Source organism: Egretta garzetta, unplaced genomic scaffold (assembly GCF_000687185.1).
Source record: "Egretta garzetta isolate BGI_Z169 unplaced genomic scaffold, ASM68718v1 scaffold21, whole genome shotgun sequence".
In the NCBI taxonomy this organism is placed as follows: Eukaryota; Metazoa; Chordata; class Aves; order Pelecaniformes; family Ardeidae; genus Egretta; species Egretta garzetta.
Window position 1 is genome coordinate 1,076,942 of NW_009258668.1, and position 14,368 is coordinate 1,091,309.

Consider the following 14,368-nt stretch of genomic DNA (forward strand, 5'->3'; position numbering starts at 1 on the left):
GGAAACATTCCAGGCCAGGTTGGACGGGGCTGTGAGCAACCTGATGTGGTTCAAGGTGTCCCTGCTCCTGCAGGGGGGTTGGGCTGGGTGACCTCTAGGGGTCCCTTCCAGCCCAAAACATTCTGTGATTCTATGATTCTCTATAAATGCCTTCGGGCATTTTTTTTTTCCTATATGTATTTAGGAACCTATGTCTGCCAACCCAGAACACCCCAGAAATGAGCAGCAAACCCTGCCCTGAACATGTGCCGCTGTGGTGGGTCACCATCCCGTGGTGGGTCCCCATCCCATGCCTGTCCCACGGCCTCTCCTGCCTGCCCCCAACTGCACAGCTGAGTTGCCAGGATCAACACAAGCAGGTTCCCTCCCGTTTGCCCACGTTACAGTTTATTTGTTACCAAAACATGTTTACACTCTCTGCACTAAAATCAATATTTCCCACCTGTGCCCACACAGCAGTCTGGTTTTGTGAATAACTGTGAAGAAATTCAGTCTAAGCAAAATAAAATATAAATAAAGTAGCATTTTATTCCTTCTTTCCTTCCTTCCTTCTTTCGTATGGCACAAACCATCTTTATGTGCTCATAAACTAGCCCTTACATAAGGATTTACAAACAAATGTCAATATTTAGCAACTGCTTTCTCCCACTGAGTCTCCTGCATCACTCATTCCTCATTAAGAAGAATTCCTTTCCGATGAGATGTGTCTGAAACCCAATGCTCAGCTGTTTTCTGGCACATTTTGAGCTCCTCTCCACCACCCCATACCTGAGCGCTCCTCAGAGCTCCAGGGATTCTGAACCACGGGTGTGTGAAATTCAGATCTGTGCTTTCAGGACTGGTTAAAAATACTCCTTTCTTTTCTTAGGGCACTGCTGCTCTTCGTGCTTATGGTAGAAAAGCTTTGCACCCCTAAAGAACTGGGTAGGAGGAGAATGAGCTAGGCACCGTGCAAGACATACCAAAAAGTTTATTTTGTCTCCAAACATCAGGATAAAACAAGGTGGACACAGGCAGAGAAGTGGGCTTTCACCCTCCTATTCCAGGGCAACACTGGCCTCTCCTTTTGCACAGAGACAGCGATGCCTCCCCTCTACCCAAAACACACAAAGCCTGACCAGCAAGACTGAAGAATAATAAATGAGATTTAAAGGTCCGTTCCCAAGGGAAGGAGTTGTTATTAAGCAGTAATGCACGCAGTCAAAGCCAAAACATAACGATGGCCCCAAGGGGTGACAGAGGCACTGGTTCTTGACCATGACCAAAAAATCACAAGGGTCACCGTGCCCCACGGCAGGGTAGCGGAGATGGGGGGAACAGGCTGGGTGTAGAACGGGCTCGTTCCCCCCACTGCAGCAAAGCAGCATCACCTCCACTGCACAAGGAGAGCTGGTGGCAGCTCGTGGGCAGAACTTAATGGGGAAGCAATAAGCAAAAGCCTGACAGCTTCAATGGGAAACCGAAAAATCCTCCAGGACCCCCTGATTTGATTTAACCAACTTCTCAGGCTTGTTAGAACAAAGCTGCATTCACGGGAGAGGGGCATGGTTGAATGCAGGTGACCTTCCCAAACTTCCCAGGTCTTAAAGAATGAGGCATGAGCACCAGCAGCGGAAATGTCGCTGCGTCCTAGCCAGGAGCTCGAGCAACAAAGCGCTGGGGAAGTTTGCTGTAGAGACTTTGATGTCTGTACGTTTTCTTTGTAGTAAGGGAGTTATACACGAGCACCAAAGTTTGAAGTAGGTTTTCTTCCTCTCTTACCTCTCTTCTTTGCTTCTCAGCCTACACTTCAATAGAGAATGCAAAATTCTTGTGATTTTTGAATCAAGATGTCTTGCCGGTGCACATGCCCCAGTGTCACCAGTGCAGCAATTAAGGATAAGTACTTTCTACACAGTTCACTCTCCCTCTGTTCACGCAGTCCCATCCTCTGCCATCACCACTGGTGGGATTATACACCCCACGAATAGGCATTCTGGGTCAGACCCGAGATCAGAGCCATCTAACCCAGAACCCTGTCCCTAAAAACAGGTTAATGAAACAGAGGTTTATGTAACTACTGGATGAAATAGGGCAGGCAGAGAACATCCCTGCTTCTGGCCTTCTCCTCCCCCAATATTCAATCAATACCCTCAAGCAAACATCTTTGAGGGACATAATATCCCTTTCCATAGTTGCCTTTTGACTTCATTTATCCAAAAACAAAGTTTCAGAATCATCTGCTCATCCCCCAACATCAGCCTTCACCAAGCACCTACTCAGATTATCTCACACCAGCCTCCCTTCCAGGCTTCTTCTCCTTCTGCTTGGTTCAGTCCCACCAGCCCATTCCTCCTGCAGGGAGGTCACCTTGCATCTCACACCAGCCCTCTCCTTGAAATGAAGTTGTGACCTCTGCTTGCTGAGGTGATGGTATGTGTGAAATAGCCAGCAAAAAGGGCAGAGAGAGGACACGAGGCCAAATTAGTGCCTTTTTTAACCTGCATGTACCCCAAGCACCAAGAGCTACAGCTGGAGGTCTCACCAAGAATTCACCTCCACCTGAGGTGCCCTCTAGATTCACCTCCCGTCAGCAGATTGAAATGGGCACCTCTGGGACATGCTTTATTGGAGCTTCACGTACATCTACAACTGAGACCTGCAATAAGGTGCCCAAGATGAATCTTTGCCCCTTAATGACAGGAGTAGCTCATACATTTCCTAACTGCAAGCCATGGACCAAACTGAGTAGGTGTTGCCACAGGGCCAGCCTCCTTCATCCCAGTTTTGGGCTTCTGGGACAGACCCTAGGAGGTGCAACGCAGAGGAGGAATGCTGTGAATTCAAACCAACAGCTTAAGCAATCACTGTCCTACCACTTTTCCATATAAAAAGCTGAGAACAAGTAGCAAAATCCAAGACCTGCAGCTAAATGTCACCTTGTCACAACCTTCAGGTCTTCAGCAAGACATCCAGATGGCTTCTGGCCCCTATACTGGGAAGAGGTTTGCTGCTTCCCAAGAAGATTGTTATGACTCAGGATGTCCAGGGAGGAAACCCAGCTGTGTTTGCCTCTTTGCAGTAACACCTATACAAAGCATAAATTCTTTGCTCTCTACTTTGCTGCACTTGAACTCCAGAAGCCACACAGGATAATCTCATTGACAGCAGAAACTGAGTGAGGGAATTATGCTTAATGAAAGTATATGGGTTATTAAACAAAAGGATTCTTCCAAAATAGGATTATTTCAGATTCAGAAGTGCTGCTTTATTTTCTCCTTCTGCCTTGCCAAGTATCAAGGTCTTTATGAAGCCAGGAGCTGTGCAATCTAGCTACAGGTATCATTTAGAACAGATTGCTTTTTTGGTTAAGGCAAAAGAATTGGAAAGGGGGTTTATTTATTTATTATATGCTCTCTGGAAGAATAAGGGAAAATATGCTACCTGGTATTACCCTAGACTTCACTTACAGGCTTAGTTGTTAAAAGAAGGGATATTACTTATATTTTTAAATTTTTTAAAAAAGTAAGTATGACATAAGACTCAACAGCTCCAACGCTGTTCCTAGGTTTACTAAATTCCCAGGAACAACTTGAAATGCGACAATGACTTAAAACCTGTCTATCACACCCGAGTTCTTGTCTGCAGCTGTGTCAAAAGCCGGATGCTTGAAAAGAATTTATAAAAAATTCTGCAGTTGGCAAATGAGGAATAATCACTTTGCATATACATCCTCGTCCAAGGTCCTAAAAGCAGAGAAACAGCCTGCACAAGCTATGCTAAACAGGGTGTAGTGTATGCCAAATATGCAAAGTAAATTGTACTCAGGACTGCAATTTAAACTTTAATGAAGGATTTTTTTTGAAAAATACATATTGCAAAGACAAAACATGAAATATTTACACAGAAGATTCAAACCTGAAACAGCAGGAACTAATAGCCAGAAGGTGCTTTGGGTTTGAAATCTTTCCAGGAGGAAAGGAAAGAAGGAAGGGTAGGAAAAGGTACATATTAATTCAATTATTCTTAATCTTACATATTTTGTAAATTTTCAGGTACTTTATGTAAGTATGAAACAAATCTGGCTATTTATAGCAAATGTATATCACATACTTTACAAAACAGAAGTTGTCAGTGTGACCTTTCCACTGTCTGAATCTGTCAAGAGTTGATACCTACCAGACCGCAGGCACGCTCCATGATGATGGATGCATTGCAACACAAGAAATATCACTTCTTTTATTGATATCATGATATCAAATATAGTCATTACAGTAAGCTATGCTCCAAACAAAGTGTGCAATTTATAAATCTGTAACAGGTGCTCAAACACAACAGAAATATTTTCCTTGAAGAATGACAGGTAAGTGATGTGCATTTTCAGATGTTGCCCTGCAGGGAAGGAAAAAGCAAACTGGGGTATGAATCAATGGGTCTGTGTTACCCTAGATTTTATCAACAGAAAGCACCAGGGGATTTGGGAGATAGATGACAGCACCAAGGTGCGCAGGCTGATGGTGCCCAACTTGGTACCCAAGACCAGGGTTCTGTGAAAAGCCCTTGGCCTTTGGGAGAAGGGAGATCCACCCTCATCATTTGGGATCTGCACTGCTGGACCCATCTTACTTTTGCAAGAGAACATATTTCATTTATGAAGCTGAACTACCTGGGTTCAGGTAGAGCATCACTGGTATTTTATTTAAGTAACAGGATGCCCATAACTGCCCAGGTGGGACAACACTCAGCAATTTCAATACCTGCATGAGCTTAATTGCTCTTGTACATGATGCACAGGGGGGTACCAGGCTGCCCTTCACAGGCAGGTGACCACCACCATGTAGTCATATTTCTTAACCAACTTGACTGGCAGGTCCTTGCCAGGCTCTAGAGCCACCTGGAGAGCAGCTCATACCTCCCCATCTGTCAAGGTTTTATCTCCTACAAAGCCAAAATGTATTTTTGGGAAATGGATCAGGGTCGAGCCTTTAGTTTCTCACATTTCTTTAATCCGAATTGCCAGACCTTGTGCCCATCACACCCCATGCCATTGCCAAACTACTAATGCTTGCAACTCTGAAGGAGCCGTGCCAGCAGAACCCGGTTCAGGATCACCTTATGGCTGTAGGGCATGATAGACGTTGGGAGGAAAAAAAAAAAAAAAAAAAAAGAAGAGAGTTCAAGGATATTTCACCTCTCCTCACATGAAAGCACATTGGCACTGGCGCCTCATCTCTCCAAATGACTTCAGTATTGTGCAGATTATAAAGTGAGTCTCCTACTCCATAAAAAAAATTCTCTTTACTCAGGCACAAATTAATGAAAATTAGACTCAGTGCTTTATATTACAGTATCGCTTTTGAACAGAAAGAATTGTTTAAAGGTTTCCATTAGAAATGATTGGTTTCTCTGTGTGGTGGAGCTAATGTTTTTTGTGAAGCTAATAAATCAACCTAACGATAATTTGACAAAGATTCAAGATATCTGTAAGACTTCCTAGAAATTAAAACCTATTCAATTGGAGGAGAAAATTAAGTTAGTGACCTAGGTACAAAGGGAGAGTATTTTAGATATCTATTCTTTAGTTTTCTTTCCTTGCTATTCATAGCTTCTTTCCCAACTCCCTTAGTTACAAAGCAAAGCAGGGGCACTTAGGCCCGCCTTCTTATGTATATATTGGCAGGTATTTGTATGTTTGAGACTGTGCATATGATCACTCATAACTAATTACATGAATTACAAATTGTTCAAGAAACTACAATAACATGCAAGACAAAAAACTAACGTGCAATGATTTCCTTCTCAGCAAATAAATGTCTTTGCATTAACATGCCCACGTGAAACCCAGGCACAGAAGAGGGCATTTTTAGAAATTTTTTGGCTATCTAATATTTGGGCTGGTGAAGTTTGTTTTCTAGAAGACCAAAGATAAGATTAAGCACAAGACCTATGCAATTCAGGCAAACCTTTTTCTCCAAATGCCAGAAAAAAATCAGTCATACTTTCCTTCTTGAGTTAGAAAAGCAAGAATATAATTTTTCCTCCACTTGGGTACCTAACAAGGTGATTTTTTTTAGTTTAGTTGTTTGGACATGATGTTGGAGAGTGTCTGGGCAGAAAGAGCAGAGTACTAATTCCACAGGAAAGAGTCTGGGATGAGAACAAATTAAGGAAAACTCTGGGAGAAATCGTACCCATGGTGAGGATGGCTTTGGGCAAGGGCTTAGAGCAAAGGCAAGGAAAAGGAGGGGTGCACAGGACTTCTGGGAGAGGAGAGCCAAGCCAGGTTGCTCACTCCCTTGACCCAAAACTAATTCTCCAACAGCTTCAGCTTTAGGTTAGACATTAGGAAAAATTTCTTCACAGAAAGGGCTGTCAGGCACTGGAAGGGGCTGCCCAGGGAAGGGGTCGAGTCCCCATCCCTGGGGGGATTTAAAAGCCGGGCAGCCGAGGTGCTTAGGGACAGGGTTTAGTGGTGGGATGGCAGGGTTAGGGGAACGGTTGGGCTTGATGATCTTAAAGGGCTTTTCCAACCTCAACGATTCTGTGGTTCTATGATTCCAAAAGACTCACGACTCAGCAGCACCCACCCTCATCCCATGCAAGCCTCAAGCATGGCTCTGCACTGCAGAACTTCCCACGTGGGGGACAGCAGGGTCTTTGCAAACCCACAGCGCACAGCGAATCTGTTCAGGACATCAGGTGCCCCCTGCTAAGCCTCATCAAAGTCAAGCGTCCCTCAGCATGGATGATTTACCTGCAGGTCTTCACGCTAGACCTTGTTAACTAAAATGGCCTGCTGCTGAGATTATGGATCATCTTCCCTGTCTGCCACACGGACAAGAAGAAGGAGAAGGAAGCTGTTCTTCACAATTACGTTGTTTTCCAGATCATCTCCTCTGGGATGGGTCAGAGGAGCGCTTCACCCCAATAAACCTCTGCTTCAGCACTTGGTCTTGCTCACTAATTAAAGTATGTGGTTAGCTTCTAGCCAAAAATGGCCATGTACACAAACACTGCGCAGGAGAAAAAAAACAGCTGTGCATAAAGTAGGATTAAATTCAGTGTTTTGCAGAGGAGCAAAAAGTTATCTGAACTCCCCATCAAACATAGTTCGTAAGCAATATGACTCTTCTTACCACCATCCCTTCCTGTACGTGCATCTGGGTGTTGGCAAGGCTTTGACATCCATAGCAAGAAATGCTCCCAATTATCAATGACTTTTTATCCTCAAGTGTAATTAACCTCGCCATCCTTTTTACGACGACACCGAAATCAGAGGCAGGCTGCTGGGGTTCAGCAGCCAAGGTTTGTGCCTAGCTGTAATCAAAAGACCCAGGATATTATTTCTGTGATTATTCTAGATCTCTATTTTCACTCTTACAATTCATTTTCAGAGAGGGGGTAGACACCAATAAGAAGAGATTGCTAAAAATTGGGCTATAGGTCCGGCTTACAATACATGCAGAGCTACAGCTGGTATTATGTCTCCTGCTATGAGAAAGTCAAATAATTCAACGTTAAGTTTCCACTCAGATTGGAATAATAAGTCAGCATCTCAGCTTCGCAGTGAAATGAAATACTCTGGAAACAGTTTGGAATTGTCCTTGCACCTTCATTTTTGATGGGGTCAGAACATTTCTTGTAGGTCAAAGTTTTTAAAGTTTCATTTCATTCTGCTTTTTGCCCTGGCTTTATCATTTTGGCTTTTACATAACACACAGCATCCCTGAAGAGTTAAAATAACCAAGTTGAAGTAAAACATCCTGATGATACTCTTTGGCACTCTCACGGAATAATAATTTAAAAACACAGCATCAGAAAATCCTCCGTCAGAAAACCACCAGCCCAGCCCTGCTCACCGGCAGCAGCTCCCAGTAATATTTGCTCAGCTTCATTTGTCTGCCACCATGGGCCTGGAGTTCTCTTGAAAAATTATTCCCGCTAATGAAAGAGTTTCTGGAAATCCAGCTTTTTAATGCACTGCGCTGAAACACGGTCTAACCAAGAAAAATCATCTGGGTGAGGAGCAGGTCTAAATAAAAGCAATCAATTACTTCTCTTGTACTTAATAGCACAGATGTCACAGGAGTACTAACAAGCCCTGAGTATAGTGCAAAAAAATAAACACCACCATATACTAAGGACAATTACGGCAGCAATGCAAAACTTGGCTGCAATTAAATTTATTTAAAGTTATAAATCCCTGTCTCATGCGTCCTCCAACAGTAGAGCTCTAAGTTCTTTAGTGGTGAAACTAAGTGCTCTTATCCCTATTTTACATATAGGAAACTGAGCCAGGCATAACTAAATAGCCAGAAAGTTGGAAATCAGGGAGGGAATCAAGGTTTCCTGAGTCCTAAGTCAGGACTCCGTCCATCAGGAATGGTGTCTCAAGCTGAAAAAGAAGGTTGCCCATAAAACCATGCAGGCTTAAATAACAGGTCTATAGGGGGTACAAGGCGTTTGCTCTTGCTCTCTCTTTTTCTTTCTTTCTTTTTAAATTTTATTTTGCAGGAAGAATAAAACTTGAAAATATTCATGTTCCTGCAAGACTCTTCATCACAAGACCATTTTTTGAGAGAAATGCTGAAGAAGCAAGGGCCAGAGATATCGAGAAATAATACCCCACTACACAGCCGAATTTCTGTTTCCATGCTCCCAGAGGCTCACCCAGGTGCCAAAAATATACGAAGGCAAACCCTCTTGCCTATCAGACCACCTCATTTCTGCCAATGTGGCCCAATTAAGATCAACCAATTTTCTGGTACTGTCTAAAGCCAGACCTGAGCAAGGTGGCACCAGAGGTGGTACAAAGTAGTCCAAAAGCCTCTCCGATAGAACAGAGTCTTCTTTCTTTAACTAAAAATAGGAAAAGGCCTAGAAGTGACCATCAGGATCACTGAATTTTCCTGCCATTCAGGCCACGTATTTAGTGCAGAAGGTTCTTCAGAAAAATCAGCATCCAGCATTGAGGTGGTCCTTGGTCTCCGTATGGCAGCACTTAACAGCGTAAAGCCAAGCCGCTACCACCCAAGCCAGTGGAGTAAAACAGATCTGGAAACAAGCAGGACCAGTGGTGACAGCGTGAAGGGTTGGGTTAGGAGCCCTGTCAAATCAAAGGTCTTGGGACAGTTGGGGTCTGGTGAAGCTGCTGCAGCCCAGGGCTTGGGAATGGGCCATCTCACTCCCTTTCCAGGCTGCCACATGCCCTGCAGCTCTGAAGATGACGCTGTGATGGGGGCCACCAGCAGCCCCGATGGGAAGGAGATGTGTGAGGACGAGGCTATTTTGGGAATAGCCAAAAGGACTGAGAAGAGTTTGCAGATTAATAAAGGCTTGGTGTGCAAACAAGATAAAATCTCTAATCAAAAACAATTCTGGGGAGACTTGTAACGTGTCAAGAACCAGAGGTTTAGCGCAGAACTGCATCTCTGCAGGGGAGAGGGTTGACCCACCTGTGGGTCCTGACCCCTTTTTGTTCAGAAAGGCACTTCAGCCCTCTTCAGCCTTCTCTTCGCTGCTATGGAAAATGCCACAGATATGTGAAAACACCAGCCACAGGTGCTATATCTAAAAGCAACATAATTGTGGGTCTTAACCACATCAGCCGCCGCTCCTGGTTTGCCTTCCAAGCCATTACTCTTCATTAATCCTGCCGGCCTGTTCATCAGGCTGAGAACTCCTCCAGAGGATTTGAATTAAGTAGGTGGTCTCCTTTAAGGATGGAGCTGGCACTGAATAAATTGGGAGAGTGCACTGTGAAAGCCGGACCAATGCACAGCGCAGTCTCCCCATTTATCTGATTCAAAATTTGTTTAGTGGGGTTTTTTACAGGAGACTCAGCTGTTTAATTCTTTCCCATGGGCAAACTCCAGAGGTAACGCACAAAATGCCAGGGTGAACACAGAAAAATGACGACATCCCCCAGCAGAATAAATACATTTTTTACAAAAATAAAGAAATAAATAGAACTAGGAGTGGCTCTGCAGGCTGCAGACTGGCTCAGCCACCCGAGTGGAAGCAGGCTGGGAATGCTGCACAAAACCTCTCTAGGAGCCAAAAAGCAAGAACAACAAATGGGTTTTCAGTAGGAAAATCTTTCTGACACAGCACAATTTTACAGGCACTGGGTGCGCACGAGGGTTGGGATAGGATGGAGAAGAGTGTTTTTATAAAGCTTTCTCTGGTCCTTCATCATGTACCAAAGCTCTGGGGAAATGCAGAGGATGCTCTGCCTGCGTCAGCACCATACACAGAGCATCAGTGTAGGCAACCAGAGGGGGGAAAATGGGGAGGTTATTGCCACAAGGACTTGTACTGCCCCAGGGCACAGGTTGGGTGATTGCCCCATGCAGAGGTGAGGACCTGGGTGCAAAGAGTGCAAGGATCAGTGCCCAAGGGACACCAGTGCCAATGGCCCTGCCTTGCCATTGCTTGAGGGCTGAAGGCCCTCCATGCAGATGGAATAAGATTACTCCACCACCCACCATGCCCCTTCCCCAAGCTTCTCTGCATGCAGGACGGACCAAACCAAGCTTGGCTCAGTTTCACACACCTGCCCTGGGTTGCGCATGAGATGTGCAGAAGGCAGTCCCATCCCCAGGGCACCTGGAGGTTACAAAATGCTTTGGTGAAAGGGGAGGCTGAAAGCCAACTCCGTCCCGATTCACTCACACCAACAAGGGGAGGCAGCTCTTGACTGTGGGTCCTTGACTAAACAGCAAGACCCAGTGATGGACCCTAAAGCTGCAGATTGAGGGAAAATCAGCAGAAATCAGTATTTGGGGCCATGGACAACTCACAAGAGGCAGTAACTCCTCAAGTGTGGAAACTTAGAAGTCAGAAGTGTCAACCTTTTAAAAAAACACACAGCAGCTCTGCAAAAAAATATGGCCTCAATGCAAAATTTGTGAGTGCAAGTTCATGGCCTCTTTCTTCTGTGGACAGAAGCAAAAATCAACAGATCAAAAGGCAGGGTTTTCCTGAATGTGGTGGAAATGGCCACAGAGCAGGTCCAATGCAGCAGCCAGAAACATCGCTGTCGTTACTGGGAAGGGCTGTGCTCTTGCTACCGTGTTTTCCCTGAGCTCTTGCTATGACAGTTTCCCATCAGGCATGGGATGCCTATGATTAAGAGCTCTTGGTCTGCCCATTCTCTTGACTCCTGGCTCTTGTCCCAGAGCTCAGATACCAAGAAGGAACAACCCAAAAGGGATGCTGTCTGCTCAGCAGCACAGAACAGAAAACATCGGACTAAAAAGCAAACAAAAAATACTGAAGGCATAAGAGATGGCCAAACATTTCTGCATGACGGGGTGCCTGAGTGGAAAGACTGCTCATACCAGGCTCTGACTAAACCCCAGCCTGAGCCTCAGCAGAAAATAACTTTAATAACTACAGGGCGAGGATGGAAGGAAGGGGAGGGGGTTCCTTCCTCTCTATACAGGCAAATATATGGGAGCAATCACAGTGACCCCCTCCGGTGTTGCTTGGTCTGTCCTAGATGTCAAGTTCCTTGCTCCTCACCACTGAGCCCCTTTTATAGGTCCTGCCCTTTTCAGCTCTCCTGATCCATCTGCTCCCCTCGAGCTGGCTCCTCTCACCTGCAAGCCAGCACCCCAGGCTGGTGCAGAGGGAGACCAGACACTTGCATGGACGACGGGAAACCACCCAAGCAGCTCTTTGGTTCTTTGGAGCCCCAGCCCCAGTGCTTGCAGCACAGGGAAGCAGGATTCGCTGGGAAAATACAGCAATAAAAAAGTGAGTCACTGGTGAAACGGGATTCACTGGGAAAATACAGCATACAGCAATAAAAAAGTGAGTCACTGGTGAAACTTCGGCTTGGTAGGCTATTGCCTGTAAAGCGTAATTCTGTTCTTCACAATACTGGGAACTGGGCCATGATTGCCTGGTGATTAGGAGAAGTAATTTGCAACCAAAACTGAACATTGCAAATAAATTGGGTAGGTGGCTACAAAGCCAAGGCTCTTCTGGGTAATCTTAATGAGGATGCAGTTACAGCAGGTGAGTGTAGGAATTTCATTTTCCAAGAGCATTTTCCAAGACAGCAGACCACAGAGCTGCCTTCCAGATAAGGAAGCCAATGCAAGTGTCCAGGGGACAGATTTCTAAGGGATCAGGGATCTGACTAAGAGGAAGCACAAGGCAAAAAGTAAAAGAAGCCCTGAGCCACAAGGCCAGATGATGAATCAATCAAAAACTACCTGTTACAAGCCCAGAGGATTTGTTTACCTGCTGTTTCTGAGAGTTATATAGTGATGCCACCATGAACTTGGAGGAACAAGCTACGTTAGCAAAAAAAAAAAACACACCCTTGTTATTTGTCCCTGTTGAGCATGTCCAGCCTCATCGCTCTGTTCATACCTCCACTTTTACTTTGTAAGCTCTAACACTGCAAACTGCTTAACCAGGTTTTTATTCCCTTCCAATTCACAGCCTATATTGTCTGAGAGTCAGACCAAGGTCTGGCCTGCCTCGCAGTTTATGCTCCAGCCCACCTCGGCCACGCTCGGGGTCTGCAGACACACGTGCTCTTCCAGCAGACTCTGGCAGCAGCCAGGAGTTATTGCTGAGCATTAACTACCTACAATTTCTAATCACAAACCGAGAAGTAAGTGTACTATGGCGTTGGAAGAGAGTAATTTAAAATACATGGTAGCAAAGCATCCGCGTCGTACTGTCTTGTCACGCTGCTCATTGGAATTAAATCATTATTTTTATTCCATAGATCATGTATTATTTTACTAAAGCTTTCTGTAAATGAGCCTTTACAAATTCACAGGGAGAGGTCTTATCTTCATTCCTTAAATTAAAAAGAAACAATTTAATGTTATGGCAAACAACGGATAGCTAGCAAAGGAGTTCACTTGTGTGGAGACAGAGAATAATTGGAAACCTCTCCCTTCCAGTTCTGCTTTGCACTGCTAATCAGGATCATAACTCCATACGAGCACAGCTACAGATGAAGAGTGGATGCGGGATCAGGGCACAAAAGGTTAATTAAAACACTCAGACAAGAACGAGGAAGATGATTGTAAAGCAACCCCAAGCAGCAGGACTACCTTGAGCTGCACAGGATATTCTACAGCTGGTCTTTGCTAGATGAAACACTATTTTTACACTGCCATAAATGACATCTAATTGTTTTGTTTGCCGCAGGATTTGCTGCATTACCATCTTCTTTCCATTCCAAATTTCACTGGACTTTCTCTGAATTCCTTGCAATGCCTTTTGTTTTTTCCCCTTTTTTTGGCTGAGTTCTGCTGAGCTGAATCACTGCAGGGACTACGCCAGCCGCTCGCTTTGTGTTTATGGCTAAATGCCTCCTGCTAAGGACACTGGGCATATTTTGAGATCCTCTTTCAAAAGCCCTAACCAGCTGTCATCTCCGCATATCTCTTCTCCAACCGATCTCCTTCCCTACCTCCAGACACACAAACTCTCAGACAATCTGTTACAAAACTGTCGCTCGCTCCTCTGCTGCACAGTCCCCATCCCCATCATAGGACGATGCCACAGCGCTGAAAGGAGTTTTTGGTTTGTTTTGATTTACTACTAGGTTTTATTTTTCCTTTTTGTTTTCTTTTTTTTTTGGTTTAGTACTAGGGGTTTTTTTTCTTTTTGTTTTTTTTTTCTTTTTTCTTTTTCTTTTTTCTTTTTTTTGCTTACTGTTAAGGGCTGTGCAGAAAGCCCATGACACCCCAGGCTCTCTACTAACAAAGGGGCCGTCACGCTCCCCCCGTGCCAGAGCAGCACAGGGTGCCAGGGGAGGATCGCACCATCCCCACATGCCTGTGTGGTGACCACTTTCAGATGTTTCTCTCTGGGCGGGGCGGGGGGGAGTGTCTCCTTTTTTGGGCCACCTTGAGCCTTCATTTTGGCAACAAAAAGTACATGGCTTATCCCAATTGAGCAGTCCCAAAAGGGGAACCTGAATTGTTTCAGGCAGCCAAAAATCAAGTGCTGCATAAGCCACCACTGAATACTGGGATTTAATCACGCCCAGAGTACTGACACCCTACCTAAACCCTGTAGAAATGAGACTTCCTTACAGTTATGTTTAATTATGGCATCACTTTTATTGTATCGCATAAAGTCTCCTTCGTATTGACACAAACTCAATCCAACGATCAGAAATGTATTGCCTTTAATTTAAGCTATAAACAGGCTTTATTTTTTAATAAAATCATGTGTGGCAATCTGTTGTTAAGCAAGACCTCCCCACTAGACCACATGCAAACAATGCTAAAACGTCCCAATATATCTAAAAACCCCAACACAGCTTGTTTTCAGGAGGAGCAAGAGTCTCTGTGGGATCCCTGCAGCCAGATGGAGACAGCTACCGGGGAAGTCTGCAGCCCACGGTTCA